Source organism: Neofelis nebulosa, chromosome 4 (assembly GCF_028018385.1).
Source record: "Neofelis nebulosa isolate mNeoNeb1 chromosome 4, mNeoNeb1.pri, whole genome shotgun sequence".
Lineage (NCBI taxonomy): Eukaryota > Metazoa > Chordata > Mammalia > Carnivora > Felidae > Neofelis > Neofelis nebulosa.
The window spans coordinates 4723357-4745928 of record NC_080785.1 but is presented as its reverse complement, the minus strand read 5'-3'; the positions used below and the strand labels follow the sequence as shown (position 1 = coordinate 4745928).

General features: G+C 49.7%; 1 pseudogene; it reads right to left on the bottom strand.

The window, feature by feature from the left end:
• Window positions 1–3116: 3116 nt before the first annotated feature.
• LOC131508345 (small ribosomal subunit protein uS5-like) lies at window positions 3117–3939 on the bottom strand (annotated as a pseudogene).
• Between the last annotated feature and the right edge of the window lie 18633 nt (window positions 3940–22572).

Sequence of the window (22572 nt, the reverse complement as noted above, 5' to 3'; positions counted from 1 at the left end):
TGTGGATTTTCTTTATCAGTTCAGCTTTTTGGGGGCCCTTGGGTGGCTCAGTCGGTTAAGCGTCTGACTTCGGCTCAGGTCATGACCTCATAGTTCATGAGTTCGAGCCCCGCGTCAGGCTCTGTGTTTGGAACCTGCTTCGAATTCTGTGCCTCCCTCTCTCTCTGCCCCTCCCCAACTCGCACTCTGTCTCTCGAAAATAAATAAACATTTAAGAAATTTAAATTCAGCTTACGTTACCCCCTTTTCTTAATCTCCAAACACCATTTTGTGTGTGGGGTGTATGTGTGTGTGTGTGTGTGGGGGGGGGTGGTGGTGGAAAACCCTTTCTAGGCACTTTTTACATTTATTTAAATTCAAGTTAGTTAACATACAGCATAGTACTGGTTTCAGGAGTAGAAGCCAGAGATTCATCCCTTACATATGACACCCAGTGCTCATGTGTCCTCCTCAGTGCTCGTCACCCGTTTAGCCCATCCCCCAACCCCATCCCCTGCAGCAATCCTCAGTCTGTTCTCTGTATTTAAGGGTCTCTTATGGTTTGCCTCCCTCTCTGTTTTTATCTTATTTTATTTTTCCTTCTCTTCTCCTGTATTCATCTGTTTTTGTTTCTTAAATTCCATATAAGTGAAATCATGTATCTGTCTTTCTCTGACTGATTTCACTTAGCATAATACATTCTAGTTCCATCCACGTTGTGGCAAATGGTAAGATTTCATTCTTCTTGATCACTGAGTAGTATTCCATCGTATGTACACACATCTTCTCTATCCATTCATCATCCATCGATGGCCATTTGGGCTCTTTCCATACTTTGGCTCTTGTCGATAGTGCTGCTAGAAACATGGGGGTGCGTGTGTCCTTTGAAACAGCACACCTGTATCCTGTGGATAAATGCCTAGCAGTGCAATTGCTGGGTTGTAGGGTCGTTCTATTTTTAATCTTTTGAGGAGCCTCCATACTAGGCATTTCCTTAGAATATCTCCTTAAAGATCTTCCTTCTCCTAGACCACTTCTGGTGTTCACCTCTTAGCCAGTTTAACTCCCAGAGGGGTCTGCATGTGCGTGCGCGTCCCCCGGGTGGGATCCTGGGTGGGGTCCGCTCCAGGCTGCAGACCTGTGCACCCCTGCTCAGCCTGGCTGGGGGCTGGGGGCTGGGGGCTGGGGATCCTGGAGGCGACAGGGAGAGGGGACTGTGGAAATCAGCTGGCCGGGCCTGTGTTTTAGGTGAGGACCCCGCTCTGCAGACAGCAGTGACATAGCCTTGGTCCCACTCTCTGTGAGGCCAGGCTGTCTGAGTCTCAGGCTGCGGGAGGGATCGCATCTCCACAGGCATCGGCTGAGCCTCAGGCAGCGGCGGTGACCCAACATGGTGCGGAGCGCGATTCTGGGACTGCGTGATGAGCACCTTTGGGTTTGTGGGAAACCACTGAACTGTCACGTGTCGCACCCCCACCAGCACAGAATGGCCGCGATCGCCATTGCCCTGCATGCTCCCAGTGTCTGGTGCCTCACTGTTCCGGATTGTGCCATTCTACTAGGTGCCTGGTGGGGATTCTGTAATTGCCAAGGGCAGTTTTTAAGACCTCTAGATGAGGCTCTCCTTCTGATCCTTCCCCCTCTTTCCTTGCACCGCATCCCACCCCCCAGGCCACGTTCCTTCTACCCACACAGTCCACTGGCCCCGAGATTCTGCATCAGGCTGGCTGCCGTGAGAAGCGCCTTGTGCTCCAGGCAGTCACCCCCACCCCTGGACCCTCTGACCATGCAGTCGCTTCAGTCCTGTTAGACCAGAGGTGCTCAGTTTACTCAACTCACAAAACATGTAATTGACTAAGAACCCTGGAATTCTCTATGTATTTCCAGTCTGGAAATACCACTCTCGTATTTGTTCAGCCTGAATTTTGTTGCTAAAGACCCAAATTTATTTTATTTTTATTAAAATTTTTTAAAAAGTTTATTCATTCTGAGAGAGAGAGTGAGCAAAAGAGAGAGAGAGAGAAAGCACAAGTAGGAGAGGGGCTGAGAGAGAGAGAATCCCAAGCAGGTTCTGCTCTATCAGCATAGAGTCCGACGCGGGCTTGAACCCACGAACCACAAGATCATGACCTGAGCCGAGATCGAGAGACACTTAACCAACTGAGCCACCCAGGAGCCCCCCAAATTAATTTTAAACTAGAATTCCTAGATCTCTCCGTCTGTTTCCTCACCTGTACAAAGGGCCTATTGGACTCTGTTCATCCTATAGGATGAATTTCTACGGTCTGACCAAAATGATTAAAAGAAAAAATTGAGGAAGTCTGGCAGAGTCTTGGCAGTCATAGGGTGATGGGTGTCTGCACGAGGCAGGCTGGAGGTGCCTTCTGCTGTCTGGGAGCTGGCTCTCTAAACTGCTCTTGCTTTTTGATTTCTTCCCATGTTTCTCCTCTGAAACTACAAGGTCTCTAAAAGCTCCCGGCGACTTACTCTCAAGCCCACAGAGGCTCCCCCTGCAGCAGCCGAGGAGGCCCAGGTTAGAAGAGGGGACAGAGAAGATGCCCCATCATACACCTGCTGCTGGTACACTGGGGTCTTACAAGGGACCCTTCAGCAATTCAGTCCTCACAAAGGGTTCCCCTGCCATCGGAGGGGACAAGGCAGTCCCAGCCCACCTACAACGTGCCCAGCAGTTCTGAAAATGAAACCGTGCAGTGACCTGGCAGGGGCACGAAGGGGGGTCAGGTGGAGAAAACTTGTTAAAAATTTACCTTCTGGTGTTCCACCTCCAGGGGCTTGGATTCTGTAGGCCCGGGATGGGGCCCCGCAATCTGTATTTTTAATAAGTGCTTGCTGTGGATTGTATTGTGTTCCTTCCAAATTCGTATGTTGAACCCCTAACCCCCCAGGTTGTGACTGTTTGCAGATGGGGCATTTACAGAAGCAGTCAAGGATAAATGAGATAAAAAGGTGGAGCCCTGATCTGATAGGATTAGTGTTCACAGGAGGCCACAGGGTGGCTGTCTATACACCAGGAGGAGAGCTCTCCCCAGAAACCAAATCAGCAGGCACCTTGATCTGGGACTCTGAGCCTCCAGGACTGTGAGAAAATCAATTACTGCTTTTCTTTAAACAGGCTTTAATTTACTTTATTTTTCTTGTACAAAACTGTGTGGTGGCTGGAGTCTGGTGTGGGTCTTTACAAGACAGTGAGTTCCTGATAGGGAGACTTGGGGAACTCGGTCTCTCCCCAGAGGTCAGAGGTGAGATAGCCGTATGCCTTGGAAATGGCATCAAAGTGGCCTTGGTGAAGTTGCCCCAGGTGGGGTGCAGTCCCCGGCCGAGGGGCAGCCGTCGTCAGCACCGGCCATTGTCAGTAGCTTCTTGGGCACAGGGGCTGAGATGATGCCAGTGCCTCTGGGGGCAGGGATGAGGCACACCAGCGCAGAGCCACGGTGGCCGGTCACCTTTGGTGGGACAATGTGAGGCTTGCTGGTCCGGTTACCCCAGTAGCCTCACCGTACTGGACAGTGGAAAGCTTAGTCAGGGTGATGGCCCCACGGATGGCAGTGGCTACCTCCTCGGAGCACTTGACACCCAGACCGACATATCCAACATATCCATGGTCATCTCTGATGGCAACAAGTGCCCTGAACCTGGTCCTGTGGCCAGCCTGGGTCTGCTTTTGCACAGGCGTAATCTCTGAAACCTCGTCTTTGAGGGACAGATCAATGATCTCAGATTCCCTGATGGGCAGGGAGAAGAGGAGATCTCCTCCAGGGACTTGATCTTCCTGTCCTTGACCAGGTGGCCCCGCTTGGTGGCGGGGATCCCCTTCTTGCCTTCCGCCTTGCCTCTGTGAGCTGTGTGGCCTTGGCCTTGGCCACAACCATCACCATGAGCATGACCACAGCCCCAGATGCTGCCGCCAAAGCCTTTCGGAAGCTCCTGCAGCCCCAGCATCGTCTGCTATTGGCTGTTTTCTTGGAGAAGAGGCCAGTTTCCGACATTTAAACCACCTTGTTCGTGGTATTCTTTTATGGCAGCCAGAGCAGACTAATGCCGCTCTGCAAGTGATTCTGATGGAGGGTCGTTTCACAGACAAAGAAACAAAAACGTCACAGTTGGGTATGTTGTCAGAATCAATATCTGAACCTTGGTCTGTGGGGTTCTATTCCCATGGAGTCATCCTGCCCTTTGTTGAACTGGCAGTGGATTTGCCTTTATAATTAGAGGTCACAGGAACTGAGGGACGTGCCCTGTGCCCACAGGTGCATGGGGCCATGTGCGTCTTCTGCACCTGCTGTTTCACATCAGCCTCGAGTCATTTTCCACAGTCGTCTTGTGCAACAGGTCCTGTTACTTCTAACAGATTAGCACACTGAGGGGCAGAGAAGGAAGGGTCGCCCAACTAGAAAATGGCGGAGTCAGGATGATTTGGACCCAAGACAGTCTCACCCTTTTCATCACGTTGGGAGACTCCATAACGGCTCTTCCCCTGTGATTTTGTGGTAGGAGCCCGGGGCACGTGTGGGCACACAGTGGCCTGTCTTCTCTGAAGCTCCCAGGCTCATCCGGAGGTGACATCCCTGAATTTACGGGATCCCTTTCCTGGGTCTCCTTCCTCATTTCCTTCCGGCTTCAGAGACCAGAAAGTAGTGTCATCCCAGGGCCTTGGGTTTGGTCATATTTTACCAAGGCTGCTCCTTGGATCTTCCTCTCTGCCTGTTAGATTGTTCTTTTACCTTAAGATGGAGAGCCCATTCCGGGAAGGTCCATATATTTTTTTCCAATTGATTTCTTGTCAAGACTAACAAGATCAATCAAATCATATGGCCAATAAAACTGATTTAGCACTCATAAAGCCCCATGACATCTCATATGCGCTGAGAATGAATGACGTGGAGGCAAAGCTGCTCGGTGCCTCTTCCCTCTGGGTCACAGGAGGATGGCGTATCCACATGCCCACCTTCCAGGACTCTCTTCCCACGCAGCACACAGGTGCCAGGGATGGCCCAGGGCAGGGAGGCCCTTACTGTGCTGGTAGGAAGCAAAGCTACGAAGAGGGCAGCAGGGTAGATTTTACCCATAAACTAACAGGAGGTGGTGGTAGGGAAATATCTGAAATGTTCGGGAGAAAAGATAATTGGGAAAATCAATACTTTCCGTTTTGACCTTGTGCTGGGACTTCTGTGGCTTACTCCCTTCCACTGTCTCACAAAGAGCACTGCTTACAGAGCCGTGATTGAACCATGTGACCCCGTCCTTCTTGGCCGTGGCTGCTTGGTCAAGGCTGGGTACTGTTTTGAAAGAGGTCCAAAGAATCCTCCCTTCAGAATTTGAAAGCGGGCCCTTAGAGACTGAGCGAAGAGTCAAGGGACAGACAAGAAGCCAACACTTGTAAGGTCGCTCATCCCCGAAGTGGTGAGGCATGAAGCTGGAGGTTCACAGAATCCTTTTCCTGAGGTCTCTGTAGGGCCCCCCTGCCCCATGTCTTCCGCTTCTCTTGGGATCCCTGAAGCCTAGTACCCTGTAATAAATCCTCCTTTCCTGGGGACAGCTGTGTGGATTTATATTTCAGACAACCAGAGTATATCCTGATTGAAACATATCTTTGTGGAAAAATCTACCCTACCTCATCCAGATCTTAGAGAAATTTTATATATGGTGAACTTCTGAGACCATAAGGCTCTGGGATGGCTGATGTGTATAGCCTGCAGAAGTGTTACTTGTGGAGTGCATTAACATTTACAAAAAGTGTTTTGAGATGCTCACGTAGGCTCTCCTGTTTACCCCAGGCCCCTCCATTCCTTTTTGTCTTACACTTTGCCTTCTTCGCACAGTATCATTCCTTTCCAGCCCCTGAGGACATTCAGCTTGCGACTCCTACTCCAGCCCAATCCTTGAACTTTGCAGAGAGGTGAAGCAACTTTCCTAAGGCCACACAGTTAGGTGTTATCATGACTGGGGCCAGGATCAAGTGGTTTCGGACTTCCAAGAAAAATGGAGATGGAATGCTAGCTGTCATGTCTAATTTTCCCCCCTCAACTTTATTGAGGTGAAATTGGCACAAACTGTGCAAGTTTAAGGTGAATGATGTGATGATTTGATGCACGTATATATTGTAAATTGATTGTCACGATAAGGTTAGTTAGCACGTTGTGATGGTTAATTTTGTGTGTCAACCTGACTTGGTTGTGGATGCCCACATCGTTGGTAGAATAGAATTTCTGGGTGTGTCTGGGAGGATGTTTCCAGAAGAGATTAGCATTTGATTCAGTAGGACTGACTTCAGAGATCCTCCCTCACTGACGTGGAAGAGTATCAAAATGGAGCAAACCGGCGAAGGAAGAGTAAATTCTCTCTCTGTTCCTGAGCTAGGATAGCCATCTTCTCTGGCCCTTGGATATGGCAGCTCCTGGGTCTTGGGTCTTCAGACTCAGACTGAATCATCCCAACCACTGGCTTTGCTTGTTCTTAGGCAGATTGTGGGACTTCTCAGCTTCCCTAACCCGTGTGAGCCAATTCCTAGAATACATTTCCCCTTCCCTCTCTCTCCCCTTCCCTCTCCCTCTCTGTCTCATTGGTTCTGTTTTTCTGGAGAATACTGACTGCTAACTAGCCCCGTGAAAGAATCAAGTGTATGTTTTTGAGTCCCTCACGCGTGCATTGGTATCTACCATTGGTTTTGTTTTATTTTATTTTATTTTATTTTATTTTATTTTATTTTATTTTATTTTGTTTTATTTTGTTTTATTTTGTTTTATTTTACTTTATTTTACTTTATTTCATTTCATTTCATTTTATGTTATTTTATTTTATTTATTTTTGATAGAGACAGAGAACAAATCGGGGAGGGGCAGAGAGAGGAGACACAGAATCCAAAGCAGGCTCCAGGCTCCGAGCTGTCAGCGCAGAGCCCGGCGCGGGGCTCAAACTCATGAACCATGAGATCATGACCTGAGCCGAAGTTGGACGCTCAACCGACTGAGCCACCCAGGCGCCCCTCTACCGTCGGTTAATTTGGGTCCGGGTGGTCTTCCTCTTACTGTGCCCCTGGCCCCACGCCTCCTGGGCAGCACTATCCAGAGAACCTCATGAGGTGGAGAGAGCCATTCATTTCCCCTTCCTCCAATAGTTGGCTTGTAAACTATCCTAGGATACCCTATGTGGACGTCCAAGTTTCACGGATGTTTTCTGGTGTCTGCGACGTTTTCTCACTGCGACACCACACTGGGCACGATTAGCGGTTCTGGTTTTAGCGCTTTGGGGCCAACAAAGTCAGAGCAGTTCCTGGTGCCCTAAGGACATGGGGGGAGACTTGGTTCTAACACCTATGGAGGCAGAAGGCAGCTAAAGTGGTTTCAGGGCATCCTCGATGTTCTGAGGCTTCAGGGGAGCTGGCATTGAGTCCCTCCTGCTGTCCCTGGGTAGGTACCTGCTTTTCACCAGCAGCCTTACGTCAAAGCCTACGTTCACAGGCTTTGACAAAAGGATCCCACCAGGTACCCGGGAAAGTACGCCCAGTGCCTGGCTCCTCCACTCTGCTGGTGTTCCTGGCAGGGATTTCCCCTTCTGGGTCTCAGCTCCCTCTTTGCGGTGTCCCACCATTGACAGTCTCCGTCTTGTGTGCCCGGCTTATTCTGAACCTCCACCTGTTCCTGAAAGTGGGCATTTGGGGGGTAACGAATCGTGTCCTTCTGTTGTGGCTACCTCCCCTCGATCCATGGCTGGGGGTGAGTCCAGCGACCTGTCACAGAAACTTGTCCACAGAATGCCGCATCTGGACGATGTGTTGTGGCCATTCCTTAGGGGGTGCCACCCGGAGCTAGTGTTCCGTTAAGCCCGAGTGCGTGTGTGTGTATTTTCACTCCCCTTTGCCCAAGGCTCAGCCAAAATTCAGAGGTGGTCAGGAGGGAATGTACCCCACACCTGGGCCCAGGATTACAGAATCATGAATCCGTGGAAGCGGGAGAAGTCTCAGAAACTTGAAAGCTGCCCTCCCCTCACCATGACAAATGAGAGCAACACACACGGGCAAGTGATTTTGATTGATAAATGACCCCGATGCATTTTTGAGGACCGACAGTGCAAATGATGTGTTGCAACACTGCCCAAGCAACCCCTGTAAACAAACAGCTATTTTCTTGGTGCATCCACAAAGTAGTAACTGTGTGATCTCCATCCTGGGTTCAGCTCTGTGTCCTCAGCTGGCCCCGTGCAGGCAGCATCTGCTTCCATGGGGCACCTCCAGGTGCCAGCACCCACCCCCCAACGGGGTTTCCATCCTGGGGTGGGTGAGCCCCTCCCCCAGACGAGGACTCTCCCTTCTGCTCCATGACTGTCTAGGGTCAAGTCAAGACGTTCTCCCCTGCGCATAACCCTGGGCAGGGCACGTGGAACTTGGGAGCCGGTGGCACCCCTCAGGGCACACACCCATCTGTGGTGTTGTTACATCTGCCACATTAAAGCAAAGCCCAGAGGAAAGATGACCACAGGGCAGAGGGCGGGGCTCACACACGCACACTGGGTGCGACTCAGACGCTGGGGACCTTAGCTTTTCAGCACACAGATACGCCGCACATAAGGTCCCGTCAAACACTAATGTTTAATTTCCGAGAGGGCTAGAGGTGAGATTAAATTCCAGGCGAGCGTTTTCCAGAGTGAGAGTCTGGGTGCCCCCAACCCTGAGATGACGGCCGTTCAGAGCACGAGGGAAGCAGAAGAGCTGTCACGAGGGTCCCACGACCCCGGGGCTGGGGGTCCTGGCAGGGTCTGCACCAGAGGGACTGGTGGGGGGGGGGTTGTTTCCTCCCCAGCACGAGTGCCCAGGGGTGCCAGGTACATCTGGGGCCAGACATCTTAGTTCCCACCGCCTCTTGCGACGTGAGGTCCCCAGCGAGTGGGGGTCCGGAACCTGTCCACACATCTGGTGCACTGTTGAGGGCAGCCGACTCGCCCACTGCTTTTCACGGAAGACGCCTCGTCCTGGCCCAGCGGAGGACAGGGGCTGTGTCTCATTTTGTGCAAGATGATATGTTGATGTTGAACATGCTGCTGCTTTAAGCAGTTTTAGAGGGTTATTTGGCAATTGGGGATTTTCTTTAAAAAAATTTTTTTTTAATGTTTACTTTTGAGAGAGCACAGGAGAGAGGGCAGAGTGAGCAGACAGAGGATCTGAAGCAGGCTCTGCACTGACAGCAGAGAGCCTGATGCGGGGCTCGAACCCACCAATTCTGAGATCAGGACCCGAACCAGTCGGACGCTTAACCAACTGAGCCACCCAGGTGCCTGGCATTTGGGGTTTTCCATAAACTGTGCTTGCTGTGCAAACTGACTCTAATGAACTTCTGCTGTACAAGACCCAGTCCCCTCCCTGTCTGGCTGGTAGGCAGACACTCTTGGCCAAAGACATCCCACTGTCCTGTTTTCCACTTCTCTTGTTCTGGGGGTGGAGGAAAGGGGGGCCTGGGGGGGAGGGGACGCGGGAGAAGCTGGGCCAGCTCTCCCTATCCCCTGGATGCCTGGATCCTCTCCCTGTAGTGAGAGGTGAGGAGCCTCCATGTCTCAGGGAGAGGGGACAAGGTGGCTTCCATTCTGAGAAGAAAATGATGGGATTGGGTGTTTTCCCGAAAGCAGGTTGTGTTGAGGGGAGACCATGAGGGCACTGAACACCCTACAGAGGAGTAAGGTGGGTGCTCCTGACAATGATTGTGTCCCCTCCCCCCAAATTTGTATGTTGAAATCTAATCCCTAAGGTGATGGCGTTTGGAAGTAGGGCTTTGGGGGTGATTAGGTCATGAGAGTGGGGCCCCCTGAAGGGAGGGCTCGGTGCCCTTATGAAAGAGACCCCCGAGCACTCTCTGCCTCTTCTGCTCCATGAAGACACAGCGAGAAGACGCCATCCATCTTGGTGGTGCCTCGGTCTTGAACTTCCAGTCTCCAGGGGCGAGAAATGAACGTCTGTGCTTCATAAACCACCCAGACGGCGGTGTTTTGTTGCAGTGGCTCTGGACGGACTGAGCCGGGGGTGGGGAGCAGGGCCCGCCGGGGAAGACACAGCAAAGGCCGGGGTGGGGAGCGCTGGAAAGGCAGGCAGGTGTCTCTGGAACTGGGGAGGGGGCTGGCCGCTCTGCACACACAGAGAAGGAGCCCGTAAATGCTTCCTGTTTGCCTGAATGGTTTTACCGCTTTCTGACCCCCTCGGCGAAGTGTTACGAAACAGGGCGACGCGGAGACGTTGGAGGCGCTGGTGGTAAAGGCTCCGGGGAGATTGACCGGGAAGGCGAGGGTGGTCAGCAATGCAAAGTGCAAGCAGAGCAGAGAAGAGCAGGCTGATAGATGAGGAATAAACATAAAGTACAGGAATGGATGTGATTTCAGTGGAACAGGAGGTTTATGAGGAGTTATTGCCCGGAGCCAAAGGCTCAGAGGCGCGCCCGGGAAGCCCCCCAGCAAGCCTGCAGCGGAGCCCGGGTTTATGATCCGGGGAGGGGAGAGCGGAAGAGAGCTCTGGAGCCAAAAGGGGCAGCCCTCTCCTTCCTGGGCTCGGTGGTGGTAAGATCTCGGCCAGATCGTAAGCAGTTCAGGGAGGGGGTCACATCACATCTCTTGTATTGCCTCTCGTCCCAACGCCGTTCTCCCTGCAGCCCCCGTACGTGGTGGTTTTCACGTAATCATCACAAATCCAGAAATACTGAGGCCAGTGGACAGAGCCTGGCCTCCTGCCTCCTCCCCAGCAGCTGGGTCGGGCCAGAATCGTGTGAGTGACCCAACAGCTGCCGGCAGAGACCGCAAAGGGCCAGCGGTACGGGGAGCAGAGCAGCACTGAGACCAGGCTGCACGTGGGCCCCGGGCCAGGACGACTCAGGGGGAAGGAAGGATGAGCTGGAGGGGCAGTGCTGTCCACGTGGGGCCGGTCTTCCATGATGACAGTCACTGGGAGGAGGGGGAGGAGCCAGGGCAGCCCTCTTGGCCTGGCTTCCGGCCACCCTGGCATCCTGATTTCTTTACATTCATAGTATTTTCATGGTGTCAGGAGACTCAGAGCTAAGGTTTGCATCTAATGTTAAGGGAATTCCGAGGCCTCAGTTAATCTGGTAACATGATTTTCCTCTTCCATGTTCACTGGGTAGATTTTGTCTTCTTATCCTATTTTCATCTTACCCGATTTTCATTGTGTTCACGTCTTTTGTTAAAAGGCAACTCGAAAATTGTTTTGGGTGAAGGTGATGTTGCGTGAATACTCGATCCAGCCAATTTCTTTGTGCCATCACTGCCCCGAAGATGCCTTCTTTATCTTCTCCCCTGTTGGTTCACCTCCCCTTCTCTCACATCGAAGCCCCCCATTTTCCTGAAACTCTTTGTCTGTGCAAAGGTTGCACCTTGTATGGTGGACTCGGCTGACTGGTCCAGTCTCTGAAACCAGAAGCACTTACCCTCTGACCCTCTCGTTTGCTCCACGGCCGCACACAACTGTGTGGTAGCTTTGGTTCCCTGAACCAGTAAACGTCCTCAACTTGTCCTGAGTGCGTGCGCATCTGAGCTAAGTTAATAGTTCCCGGAGGAGCATCATCCTTTAGATAGATGCATTTGTAAATGTGGCTGAGACCCATTAGTCAACGGATTGGGGTGAGGCCAAAAGGCATCTTGCAGTCTGAGTTACAATATTCCATTGAAACAGTTGTACTGTACCACGTTCAAGTGTATACAACTGGTGAGGTGTGCAAAGTATGGTCTGTTCCTCGTGCAAACGCCAAGGCTCTGTTTTAATAGATGAATGAGTCATTAACAGTGAGTTGCATTTGATTTTGGCCTATTGTACATTAACTGGCTCTTCTCTGCATTCAAAAATAATTTGTTCTATGAAATTAGATGAATATGCATCCTGCAAGCTTGTTCACGCTATCTCTTAGCAAACATTTCTTTTGCATTAATTTATATTATCCTGAAAAGTTCCAGAAAGCACAAAGCCAAGTTTTACATTTAATTTAAAAATTAATGTCAGTGGGGCACCTGGGTGGCTCATTCGGCTGAGCGTCGGACATGATCTCGTGGTTCTTGAGTTCGAACCCCACGTGGGGCTCGCTGCTGTCAGCCTGTCACCTCAGAGCTTGCTTTAGGTCCTCTGTTTCCCTCTCTCTGCCCCTCCCCTTCTTGTGCTCTCCCCCCTCCTAAAAAACATTAAGAGAAATCAATGTTACTATTTTTGTAGCCCAGACCAAGGTCAATGGACGCAAATTCTGAGTGAGGAGTGTCTGAGAAATAATAGCTTCATTTCCAGCTCGAGCTTGAGGAAAAGGGGCCTGTTTAGCTCCTGTTTGTGTCCTGTCATCACTGTGCTGGGCGGATTCCTCCTTCCTACACTGAGCAGGTCTGATGACCATGAAGCTGCCTCCAGGCTTAGGAGTTCAAGTGGGAATGGGTCAAACGGACCTTCCGGGAAACGGGCACCCAACCCGAGTGGCGCCTGTGGATTGCATGTGGTAAGCCTGGGGTCGTGGCTTGTTCCGCCCCCCGTGGATACCCTCAGTTTGGGCGTCCTAACTGTGGCCCGCCGAGGAAAATCATCAGTGGTCTTCATGAAACACCTCTGTTGCTCTCCCTGGTCTTTTCCGCCATGCTGCGGAGATAACAGAAGCTGCTGAAGTGAGAGTGTGATTGGGAGGCAACGACGAGCCTCTGCTGCTAACACGTGGGGGACACAGGGCCCAAGTGACTCCCGCGGAAGCCGGCCGGCTGGGCCGTTTCCGAACAGCTATGCTCACCTCGCCCCTCCTCCCGAAGACTGTTCTGTGGTTGAGATGAGATAGAAGCAGTTAAACAATATATACGAATCACTGGCTCTTCTGGAGATCCCCGGGTGTCGATTCGAGTCCCACAAGAATAAATCGTCATGCTCCTTGACTTATCTGGGATTGTATTTCACCGCTAATTAAAGTTCACCCAGGGAGCGTTCCCTGGAACACGCAGACTCTGGAAGCAGTCGCTTTGCTGGAAGGGAGTGAGGACGTACGTCTTGCAGCTGAAGCCCTCTGGGCCGCGTGTCGCCAGCACGCTGCGGGTCGGGAGCAGTGCGCTAGACATGGCCCTTTGCTGCTTGATTTAGAATTCTCCCCGCCCCCCAAAATACATCATCTCACAACATGGGCGCAGGGTCCTTAAAGCAAAGGGAATTTCCTTGGCCCACTGTTGCTGGAGGCTGACTTCGCTGTTGATAGGAAGCCGTACTGCTGGATGTATTTTCGTCAGTGGTGTTCCTGTGCTGTCTAAAGGGCAAATACAATAAAGTCAGCTATAATATGTGTTGGCCACAGACTGTCTCGTTATTTGGAGGATAGATGGCTTCAGAAACCCTGAGATAGACTTGCCCTCGGTTTTGTAATATCAGGGATGGCGCCTTGATGAATTTTAATACCGTTTGGTTTAAATGCAAATGGTAAAATAAATAATTGCTCTGCCGTGGGCCGTAGCCGAACAGGCTGAGCGTGTCTCACCAATAAGCACATGGGCAAGATGAATGTTTTAAAGGGGAAGCTTGACGTGTGATCAATTATTTCATGTAGAAGAATTAACAGAAAAAAATGCTTGTTGTAGCAATTTCCTCTTCTCCGATCACGCACTAAGAGGCCGTTGTTCATCCGACTGGCAAAGCACTGTGACCTCTCATATGGATGGTGTTAATAGCGTTCTCATATTTAATACAGTTTCTTCGGCAAAATATTAGTCCTAGGCTCAGTACGTGTTAGCTGATGAGCAAAGACCTTCCCTTATGTAGAAGTGTGTGTGTGTTGTGTGTGTGTGTGTGTGTGTGTGTGTGTGTTCTTACTCGTTACGCTGCACCACCTTCTAGGCAAATCTAATTTCTATTTTCCTGTTGTGTCTTTGACCTATGGGCTACATATTCACACAGACAAGGGGGTGAGGCTCCTGAGCCTGTCCCATGGGGGTGGGACAGAACACTCCAGATGGAGAAGTAGCAGAGTCTTGCAACAACGGGGCTCAGTAGGGAGAAGACTGAGCACCCCTTGCTTGTCCCCTGTCCTCGGGGTTCCCCACATCTCTCCAGCCTCCTGTTTGTTTTGCCACACTCAGCTTCAGCACGTTTTCCCCTGTCCCTGTGGAGGTTATCAATCCCCGCTGAGTCAGACACCTGCTGTGAGTGACCCCATCCTCCTCCAGGCCAGGTCTGCAGGTCTGGCCCACCAGGGCAGATGGCTGGGGCCCCGCAGGATTTTGGGCTCCCCTGAAGTGTCAGCTGCACCCTAGCTTCCTGCCTGGGGAGGGTGCTCTCACTGTCCAGAGTGGAAGGACTCAGTTCTGCACAAATGGGGGAGGGGAGTGACGCCCCTGGCACCCAGAGCCCAGGGTGGGGGCGCTCCAGATGGATGCTTCCCTCTTGCCTCTCAGGTGGAGAACCCTGTGATGTGTGTCCCTTTCCGGAAGAATAGTTCCGGAAGAACAGCTTAAATTCAGAGCAGAGCAAAAACGGTCGGCAGGAATCACAGTTGGGAGTGTGCCTGTCAGGAAGACACTAACGTGGGAGGAATGGTCACTTCCCAATCTTCCAGGAATGGAGGCAGACCGCAGGGAAAATGGGCCAGGAAAGACCCCTGGGTGGGGGGTGGTGGGGGAGGGGAAGCACCTGCTGGCTCCCAAACCCTTTCTCACGACACCGGCTGTGCTGGCAAATATGAGATCAGATTGACAAAGACTGGGGTGCCCAGCAGTCACCCTCACCCTCTGCCCTGTCCTCCCAGGGGTAGGGGGTCCCGTGGGGAAAGCATGGGAGACCCTGCCTCTCAGACAGCTCCCCCTGCTTGCCGGCCCCGCCTGCCTCTTCCTAGAGCACTGACGAGACACTTACAAACACTTCCTCTGCCCATCTGAGACAAAGATCTTTTCAAAGCCTTTCGCTGGTTTTGGAACCCAGACCCGTCTTTCTCAGGGACCTGCAGCCACCTGGTTGAACTGTAACCATCCAGCGAGAAGGCACCCCATCTTTGGTTCCCAGGGGAGCGCAGAGCCTGACGGCTTTGGGTGCTTTGCTCCACGCTGTAGACCTAACTTCTGCCCTGAAATGACAAGTCTCCTTTCCTTTTGGGTCAAGGCAATTAGGGATCAGACAGACAATGACATCCTTCTTACTCCTAAAAACGCTCCTGCCCTTTATTCCGGCTGAGTGGAGCTCAGACTCAGTTCTGGCCTCTCTCCTCTGTTGCAATAGGTGTGAATAAAGTCTTCCCCTCCTGTTTGACTTACGTGCAATTTTTGCTTTGACAGAAGGGTGGGCAACACCTGAGGGAAGATAGCAGATCACTTCCTTTTGGGAAACGGAGAGACGGAAGCTGAGTCCCTGTGTCCCCAGTATTTTTGTGGCTCATTTTCTTTTTCTTTCTTTCTTTCTTTCTTTCTTTCTTTCTTTCTTTCTTTCTTTCTTTCTTTCTTTCTTTCTTTCTTTCTTTCTTTCTTTCTTCTTTCCTTTTTTCCTTCCTTCCTTCCTTCCTTCTTCTCCCCACCTCTTTTTTTTGTGGCTCATTTTCTACAGATTGGGCAGTGAAAATGCAAAGGTTGTTGGAATTATTGCTGCCGTTCTGGAAAAAGTGCCTGCCAGCTACAGGAACCAAGACCATTCCTATTGATATGGAGTCCAAAAGGACAATGGTTGCTACATGATGCCCAGTTGTAGCTGGGGACAAGACCCGTTTGGACCCCATGGCTTTATCTCCACCTCCTGGGACATTTCTACAGGCTTCCTGCACAAATTTCATCATCCTGTGTTTGGTGTCATTGGATTTCCTCAGTGAGCTACTGAATTTAGCCTCTCCTGACTTTCTCTCTGTGTCTGGGGTGAGGACACTTTCAGAGCCAACATGGTGGGAATGGGGTGCCGATACCGACCAGTCATCACAGGGTGGTGCTGTGGGACATTTCTCTCAAGAACAAGAAACACTGGATGACTTTGGCTTTGATTTGGAACCGAAGCCCAAGATTCAACTCAGCAGAGGCAGTTAAATGGCTCTCCAACAAAATCATTATGTTTTTTCTGTTTCAATGGCCTTTTGTGGTGTCATATGCATGTAGCCTATTTAAAATAAATCTTTTTCCCTCTGTGTGTGATAGCCTCTTAGCACCCTATTAAATGCATACCCTTTTCACTTCAAAAAATATTTCCACTGGGATTTGAAATTAAGCCTAGGTTTTTTCTGTTTTTCTTCCCAGGCTACCTGCGTTACAGGGAGCATTCAGCACTCCTGCTGAGTGGCATTCATTAGCAAATGGGAGGCAGAAAGTCCAGAGATCTGGTCGACCCGGAGAATTCAGTACGATTTCATTCCCTTATTGGTGTTTGCCCGTGGGTACAGTTGTGTGCATTTTTATCCCATGCGTAGATTTGTGTAACTTCTGTCAAAATCAATATTCCATCCATACAAAGGACGCCCCTGGTAGATCCCCTTCCACACGCCCTGCCCTCCCCATGCCCTTGAGACCAGTAATCTACTCCTTGTCTTTTGAATTTTGGCGTTTTGAGGGTTGAACCGATGGAATTGTATCGGTGTGTAACCTGTGGAGATAGACTTTCCCACTAAACCCTTGAGATCTGTCCAGGCTGTTGTGCAAACAAGTTTGCTCCTGTTTATTGTTGAGTGGGTGACCCAGCTTGTCTCATGTCTCACCATTCATGCGTTGACAGACATTTCATTTTTTTGCTGTTGTGACTATAACTGCTCTGAATATGTGTGTACGTGTGTATGTGTGTGTGAACGTGTTTTCATTTCTCTGGGATAAATGACCCGGACTGTAATTGTTGGGTTATATGGTAAGTGCATGTTTCTTTTCGTAAGCAATGGCCCAACTGGTTTCCAGAGGGGAGTGGGTTTTCTGCTTCCACAGGATGGGAAGAAGGCTCCATCCCCCTCCCCCAATTTCTAGAGATGGAGGCTAGAGAGAAAGGGTTAAAAAGCTCATCTGCAAGTACAGTTAACAAAATTCAAACAGTACTGAAATAACTATATTTTGTACATAAACTGCGTTACTGTTCTCCTTAATCACGGTGGTGGTGGGGAGCGTTGTCTATACCGCTGAGTGAACACTACTTCTCACCTTCTGTGCACACTTTCCACCAACTTGAGGGCTGGCCTTTGCGAAAGGGCTCGCCTTAACCTTGTGGGGGCGATGGAAGGGTCTCAGGGAAGTTACTGCCCTCTCTCCTCCCCACCATGAGCACTGCTACCGTTACCCCATCACTACCATTGCCACTGCCCCCCACCGCCACCATCCCTCCTTGTACCGCCATAGCCACCACCAGCTCTTACCATGAGTCAAGCACTCTGGAAACATTCAAGATATATCACTGCATGTACTCCTCATCGCAAACCCCGTTGTGAGTTACTGTTTCCTTGTGGACACTGAAGAATCCTGGGTCTCCAGAGTTGCTCTTGTGCTCAGCAGCAAATGGACTGTGGTCACCCCCTGGACCCTGACATGCAGTAAGCTGGCTTCTCGTCTCACTTGCTTGGCCGGTTTCTTTCCCGCTTTGGTTTGCAGACTCATTTCTCCATCCGTCCACTGCCCTGTCCCTCACCCTTCATCTGCCACGTGCAGTCTGTTGACACGTGTCAGCTCCTGACGCACCTCCGTCTGGAGGGAAAGTCTAGCGGGAAGAACGAGTCAGGACGATGACCGTGGAGCATGACAAGTAACAGCAAAACACGAACAAGTCTGTCCACCCTGCTCCCTGGTGACCGCCTGCCCTGCCTTGTACCCTGGTCTTTTGGGGAAACTGATTTGTCTAAATGCCCAACCTTGCAATCAGCTTTAGGATTTCTGAATCCTTACTGACTTTCTATCTTGGTCTCTGCCGTTGCCTTGCTGGTTGAACCATCTCTTAGCTCTGCAGCTGGAACAGAATACACGTTAACAAGTGTAATTTCTAACGAATGAGTGAAGCTGTCCTGAGCGCTTGTTCCCATCTGGTTGTTAGAGACACTCTGCACATTACACTGGGGGCTTGGACTAAGGGTCCTTGGTTCCTGCCTGTCCTTCCTCTCGACCTGCTTCTCTTGTACTGCATGCTCCCCACGTCCCTGGCCCCTTGGCTCCCCATGTTGTTTTCCTGGACAGATCTATCCTTAGGATGTCTGTGTGTGAATCCCAGGAGCAATCAATGTGCGGCCTTTCGCGTGTGCTCCCGAAATGTCCTTCTGTCCAATTCTTCACGGCGCCTGACCTGGACATTGGGTGTCTGGACACCCTGTCCATATTCTGATTTAGCATGGCCATGAGGAGAATGCTTTTCTGGAATACGTAGATGGGAGAAACACTGATCTTGTAATGCAGTTAGATTCACAACGGTGAGACATTTGAAATGATTTTCTTGTAGGTCTTTGGTTGTTTTCCTTTGAACAGATTGAAAAATAATGGGACAAGTGAGGACACTTTTAAGTTTTGCCACAGTCTGGAGGGAATTAATTTCTTCCTTTGTAATTGAAGATTAGATACAAAGATTATTTTTAGCTGGAGGCTTTCTTAAGCCATGTAGAGTTCTTGGCAATCAAACATTTTAAGTGTTTTCCCCTTCTTTTGAATTTCTTTTTGTTATTTCCTGACTAGATTGAGGCACAAACAGATGGAGTGTTTTCTAACGGTCTGGCTGATGCCTGAAAATAATAAGCTATTTTCCCCCCTCCTGAGTCATAAAAACAAAATCAAAATGTCTTCTGTGTGCAGGCTAACTTAGCAATCAGATCAGTTGAAGCAAATGACAGAAATCGCTGAAAAAGTTGAGGAGACAGTAGTTAAGAGCAGATTGTGGCCAGACTGTGTGGGTTTTCATCTTAGTTACTTACTAGCTGTGTGACCTTGAGGAAATTATTTAATTTCTCTGTTCTCAGCTTTCTTCGTCTGTAAAATGAGGGTAACAGTGAGACTTATCTCTTACGGTTGTTTTGAAGATTAAAAATAACATTGGTAACTCACTTAAGATAGCGTCCGGGTACATTAGAAACATAACATTTATTTCGAGCATGGTGTTTCTTTTCAAGAAATCGTGTGATTACTTGGAGGAAGAGTCAACCCTGATGCCTGAGGTCACGTGGGAGAGCAGCTAGCTCACCCAAAAACTTGCCCCTTGCAGATAGGAGCTGACATGCATTCAGAATTTTCTGCGTGCCTCCCATGTACACTGCGTACTGTCCTCACACCTGCCTGGCGAGTTTACTTTCTGCGGACGGGGAAACCGAGGCCTAATGATCTTTTTTTTAAACTCTGATGTATTTATTTATTTATTTAAATTAAAAAAATTTAAATTTAAATTCAAGTTAGTTCACCTATGGTGCAACAGTGATTTCAGGAATAGAATTCAGTGATTCATCGCTTACATATAACACCCTGTGCTCATCACAGTAGGTGGCTTCCCTAATGCCCCTTGCTCATTTAGCCCACCCCCCACCCAACACCCCTCCGGCAATCCTCAGCTTGTTCTTTATATCTAAGAGTCTCTTATGGTTTGTCTCTCTCTCTGTTTTCATCTTATTTTTCCTTCCCTTCCCCTGTGTTCATCTGTTGTGTTTCTTAAATTCCACATAGGAGTGAAGTCATACAATATTTGTCTTTCTCTGACTGACTCATTTCGCTTAGCATGATACCCTCTAGTTCCATCCGTGTTGTTGCAAATGGCAAGATTTAATTCCTTTTGATCGCTGAGTAATATTCCATTGTGTGTGTGTGTGTGTGTGTGTGTGTGTGTGTGTGTGTATACACACACACACACACACCCCGCATCGTCTTTATCCACTCATCAGCCGATGGACATTTGGGCTCTTTCCATACTTTGGTTATTGTCGATAATACATTAGGGTGCATGTGCCCCTTCGAATCAGCTCTCCTGTGTCCTCTGGGTAAATACCTAGTAGTGCAATTGCTGGGTTGTAGGGTAGTGCTATTTTTTCATTTTTTGAGGGAACTGCCTCCTTTTTCCAGAGCGGCTGCACAAGTTTGCCTTCCCATGAGGCCTGATGATTTAAGTGAACCTCCCAAGGTTTACAGATAGAGCTGAGGTCAAACTGGGACTGGACCTGACTCACCCTCCAAGCTATGCCCTGTTGAATTTAGGCTTAATTAAGGAAACCATCACAAGGGGACCACATTATTTTTCATTAGACTACCGAGTAGTACAATCTGTGAGAAAACGGTGGCATATTTTGGAGCATTCATTTGCTCCCCTATTTGGTAAACATTTACTCCACACCTGTGGCCTGTGAGCTCTGGCCTGGGGTCTGTGGGAGCAGGCGGAGGAGATGGGAATCGTCCATCATGGGAACTGTCACACGTACAAATGCATCTGCGGCAGGGGCCAGATTCTGCTGCACTTGAGAAACTTCTGAGGAACCACAGCCAAAGCCAAGTTTCCCCAGAACTGTGCTCCATGTAGCGAGCTAACCTGTTTCCTAACGGGCCTGTGAGTACTGAGTTTCCTTTCTTGAGAGTTTTAGGTTTGGGACTGAACCGCATTTCCCGAGGTTGGTTGTGCTCCTTAAAGCACAACCGTTTAAGGCTGGCTGAGGTCACTTACGCTTAAATACGCCACACAAGAACCTTTTCCTCCTCTGAGAGAAGGTGTCACTCTAGACCCCTAAGTCCGTAAGCTAAGACTGTAGAGAAAGATTCCCTCGTGCTTTCACTGTGGGGTTTAGGGCAGAACGTCAGCTTCTTGAAGCACTAGAGGTCCTGGCCGGCTCCCGCCTCAGGGCAGGAAAACCGGGGTGTCTGATCGCCCTGACAAATGCTCCACACTTTGCTCCTAAGTGAGGGCTGGCCACATGTGTCATATTTCACACCAAGCCAGAGTTAACCTTCAGCCCTCAGGCTTCCTTTAAAAATATTCTGTTTAGAGTTTTCTTACCAAGGCTAATCATTTCATAAAGTGTTAGGAAGGATCTTGGATCATCCGTTTGGGGAAAATGTCAGGACCGAGCTCCCAGAGGGAACCTGTCTTGTAAAATTCATGTAAATTCAATGAACGCAAGATGTGACTCAGACATCTTCAAGTTAATAAAAAGATGTTTTGATTTGATGGCAAGGGTAAAGGTGGCCCTAAGTCATGGATTTGCCGAGTTGCCCTGAGTGAAGGGACCCCAGCTTGATTCCGACGTGGGAGAGCCTCCTGTATCTGATACTCTGTATCAGAGATTCTGGAAAGTAAACACACACAAGAAGATCCCAAGCCTGCAGCATGAAAACATCCCCATCAGATCTCATTTCCTTTCTCTCTTCCCTACGTTCTTCCTAATCCCACCCAAACATACTCCTCTGGGATTTCAGTCTGGTTCTCGTTCATTCAACAGCAAGAGGGCAGATTTTATTTTCTGGGTTGAGTCCTGGATTCTGACTGAGTCCTGGATTCCATCTCGGGCGATGTTAACGGACGCGACATCAGAAAGGGACCTGTGGTCATATAGGCTTCAGAACCTGCAGGTTAATTACAGTTGGACGTGTTTCTGTGCTGGAGGACTTCCCCGAGCCTCTAACGTGCGGATGGGTGCTGTCGGTCTCTAAGAGGAGGGTCTCAAACACCATATTTCAAACCCATACAGAGTTTCCCAGAGTCACAGAGCTGACATGATACACGCCCTGGGGGCACCAGCCACACTGCAGTCCGCATGGTCCATGTTTTCTGGAGGTTCTGCTCCGTTGTCCCTTATTTGTCAGCTTTTTGGGGCCTGTGTGTTATTTGGCCCATATAACATGGACCTTGTATGATAAAAAGTGAGCCATCTGTTCACCCCACACCTCCAGTTCATTCCCACAGTCCATACAGTCAGTGCTGCTGCACTGGGACATGTGCACCCCTGGAAATTACCGTGCTATGCAGAGTCATGCAATAAAAGCCAAGGTTAATATGAAAAAGGGGTTAAAGAAATAACACCCCAAGTTTCATCAGTGACACACCAACACAAATATCAGCATCTAATAAACACAGTGGTTCAGTTGTACCCATGTGAAGTGGTTAATAAATACATAAATAGCTCAATAACTATGGCATTTGAAAAGCTCTGGGTTTTACTTGTATATGTACGTGTCAGAAGGACTGCAGCTGGGGAATTGTTGCGCAGGAGGCTTCATCAAGTGTGGGTGTCGGAGCTCACGACACGGGGTGAACCGGAGTGGATTATCGAAGGGTGTGTGCATGTGTGTGTGCATGTTCTATGTGTTCCTACAGTGCTCTGCTAATCTGGGGTCAGATTTCTGCACTCACTTGGGGTTTCTCGTGGGCAAAATTACAAATAAATACAAAATTCTCATGATGCTCAAATTGTTCCCTCATCTATGAAATACATTGGAGCAAGTATGGTTTTTTCTTTTTAAACATTTTTTAAAAGTTTATTTATTTTGATGTATATAGAGAGCCAGCAGGGGAGGGGCAGAGAGAGAGAGAGACAGACAAAAAATCCAGAGTGAATTCTGTGCTGGCAGCAGAGAGCCCGAAGCAGGGCTCAAACTCTCGAACTGTGAGATCATGACCTGAGCCGAAGTCAGACGCTTAACCCACGCACCCCCCCCCCCCCCCGCCCCCGCCGGGCCTCCCAGACCTGATTT